Consider the following 3,178-nt stretch of genomic DNA (forward strand, 5'->3'; position numbering starts at 1 on the left):
GGTTCATGGAAGCAGGTTAGTAACTAATTTAATTTCATTTATTATTTGTTTATTTGCAACTTGAATTTTAAATCCCTCCCCCTTAGACCAGAATAATTGCCCTGCCCTTTTGGGAACAGGGTAAAGCAGCAGCGACAGGAACAATCGTTGGGGGATGGGCTCGTGGGTACTCGAGGCTCATCTAGAAGACAGGCAGTTTGCAGAGTGTCGCCTTGATGGTCTACAAACACCTGCCCCATCCCCATATCTGCAGCTAGGGCTCCCTTTCCATTGTAGGTGGGATTCACTCTGCACCTTGAGGGGCTGCCTGCGCTGGCCGAGAGCACCCGGGCCATGAAAGTGTCAGAAAATTATGAACAGCCTGAAGCCAGAGGCTGGGTACTCTGTGCCGGGCAGGGAAGGGGCAGTAACGGGGTGCAGCATGGAGGGTACCTCTGTCCATCTATGGAGAGAGGAGTGAGGACCCCAGGAATGGCTAGTTGCTTGAACCCTCGGGCTGCTGCTGAGCCATCCAGGGGAGCAGCTGCGGGCTGGAGCTTGGGGTTGCACCCAGCGTCCAATGAAAACGTTTCCGTCCGGGACTCCTCTCCATCTCATTTATTGTATTTTATTTTTATTTTTGAGTTTGTTTATTTTGAGAGAGAGAGAGCACAAGTAGGGGAGGGGCAGAGAGAAGGAGAGACAGAATCTCAAACAGGCTCTGCACCGTCAGCGCAGAGCCCAGCGCGGGGCTCGAACTCACAAACCGTGAGCTCATGACCTGAGCCAAGACCGAGAGTTTGACGCTTAACCAACTGAGCCACCCGAGCACCCCGCCTCTCCATTTCAAAGTGCAGGGTGCCGGGTTTTATCCTAACCTCAGGGTGACACAGGTCCTAAATCTGCCCTTCCATAGAATGAGCTGATTTCTGTGGCTCCAAGCTCGCAGCAGCCTGTGTATTAATTTAACTCCGTTTTTATTGGCCTTTTGCATGCGTGGCACTGCCATTCTAAAAGGAACACTTATCAATTGCAGGATAGTCGCTTATGGGAAAACGTTATAATAAAAACACTACACCAAATCCTCCATTCTGAAGAGGTAAACATCGATCATCTGGTGAGAAGGTTAATATTTGATCATACACTTGCGGAGCAAATCTGTAGAAAAGTTCTTGCCTTGAGAAACATCCCCGTTTCTTAAACAGTTAACTCTCTAGCATGGAATTGCACAGAGCCTTTCTGAAGAGCAGACGCGGGAGGAGGCAATGACAAGCGGAGCCCTTTCTGGCGCCCTAATTTGGCCGTGACCTCTGTCCTTTGGCCTGCTACGGTGGGCTGCTTGTATGGGTACCACTGGCAGTGACAGAGAGGATGTGCAGGATGTGTGGCCCACAGACAGGACTGAGGAATAAGCACTACGGCTCAAAGAGTGTCTGAGCGCTGGATGAGTCACCAGGCACAGGAAGTTTGGCCTTGACCCTGCCCTTGCCTTGCTGGGTGGCCTTGAGCAGACTGGGCAAGCCTTAGTTTTATCATCTGTGAAAACAGACGCACTGACTTCAAAAAAATGTTACAGCTGTGAGAAACCCTGCCGTAGAATGGAATGAGCGCGGGTCAAATCCTGGTGCTCCAGGTGACCAACCCTCAGCAAGAAATCAGGCCTCGCTGTGTGTACCAAGAAGCTACCCTGAAAATGCCCACCCTGCGTGGTTGCTCTTAGAAACTGAAGCAATGAATCAAGCAGGGGAAAAGAGTTGACACTCAGCCTTGCAGTGGATGCCGCTTTCCCATCGTGGAGTATCCTTTCTGAATCGAACATTCTAAGATGATATCCCAACTTTTCTGAACAAATTGCTCTTATTTAACAGCAGGAGGGGCCCCAGATGTCCCCAGCTGCCCTTTAATTTGGGGGTGGAGTCAAGCACACACATTAACCCCACTTCTCCTCAGGAATGTCTTGTCTTTTCTAATTCGACGGGTGCGGGGGGAGGGCTGCATTCTGTAATATTTCGTTGCCCCAAATTTACAACCCCCTTGTCTAATGCTCGCTGAAGTTGGTCGGGCTGGTCTGGTTCAAATATCTATTTTAAAAATCACCCAAAAAACAAATGAAAATAAAAAACATCGTGTTCTTCTGTGTAGTCACATTAGCTTGGCCTCTGGAAAAATGGGGAAAACAGCTTCCAGGCAGAATAGAAGGAACATCCAAAGCACTGCTCCCACCTGGGTGTGAGATCCAGAGAGCAGGCAGCTCAGCTGGAGAGCCACCCCCACCCTCCCTGCAGGGTCACGCTGCCAGTGGGCTCTTCTGGGACAGGAGACTGACATCTCCAAAGCCCAGTGCTCTGGGGTACAGACTATTAATGACTTAGACGAGGTGGGGGGGGAGGATGCCGCCATTTTGGTATTCTGACCTGGTTTCTAGGGAAAACTGGACATGACTTCTGGCTGCACTTTCTCTTTTACTCTAATATCAGAAATGTACCTAAAGGAAGTCTTACAAAAATGCAAATGAGGTCCCGAAACCTGGAAGAAGTGAAAATAAAATGACCTACATCAGGGGACAGAAGGCAGTGGGCTCAGCACCAAGCACAAAGGGAAAACGCTTTGCCCATTTGATTCAAGTGTGATTTTTATCTACGCGTCCAGTTATCAGGCACCGGCCTGCCTATCTTTCTATCTATTGGTTCACTCCAGCTCATCAGTAATAGGAGTACTCACACTGCAAGATGAAGAAAACAGGAAAGCAAGTATTATAGAAGTGTAAAGATAGCTATGGAGACAATATATACATAAAAAAAACACAAAGAAATACACCGTGATCTATTAAAACGGCTGTGCCAGCGAAGAGATGAATGTGGGGAGATATGAACAGAGGCGCATTTCCTTCCTTCCCTCCCACTTATTTGAAACCCATATACTTTACAAACTTTCTACAAGAACATTTCCATGTTATTAATGCTACTTTTAAAATTTTTTTAACATTTAACTTTTGAGAGACACAGAGCGTGAGCAGGGGAAGAGCAGAGAGGGAGACACAAAATCCGAAGCAGGTTCTAGGCTCTGAGCTGTCAGCACAGAGCCTGATGTGGGGCTCGAGCCTACAAACCGCAAGATCGTGACCTGAGCTGAAGTCAGACTCTGAAATAGGGGTTCAGTTTGTGGAGATCAATGCTACCCCTTCTCCCAGAGCCTAGCT

Source organism: Crocuta crocuta, unplaced genomic scaffold, assembly GCF_008692635.1.
Source record: "Crocuta crocuta isolate KB4526 unplaced genomic scaffold, BGI_CrCroc_1.0 scaffold61, whole genome shotgun sequence".
Taxonomy (NCBI): domain Eukaryota; kingdom Metazoa; phylum Chordata; class Mammalia; order Carnivora; family Hyaenidae; genus Crocuta; species Crocuta crocuta.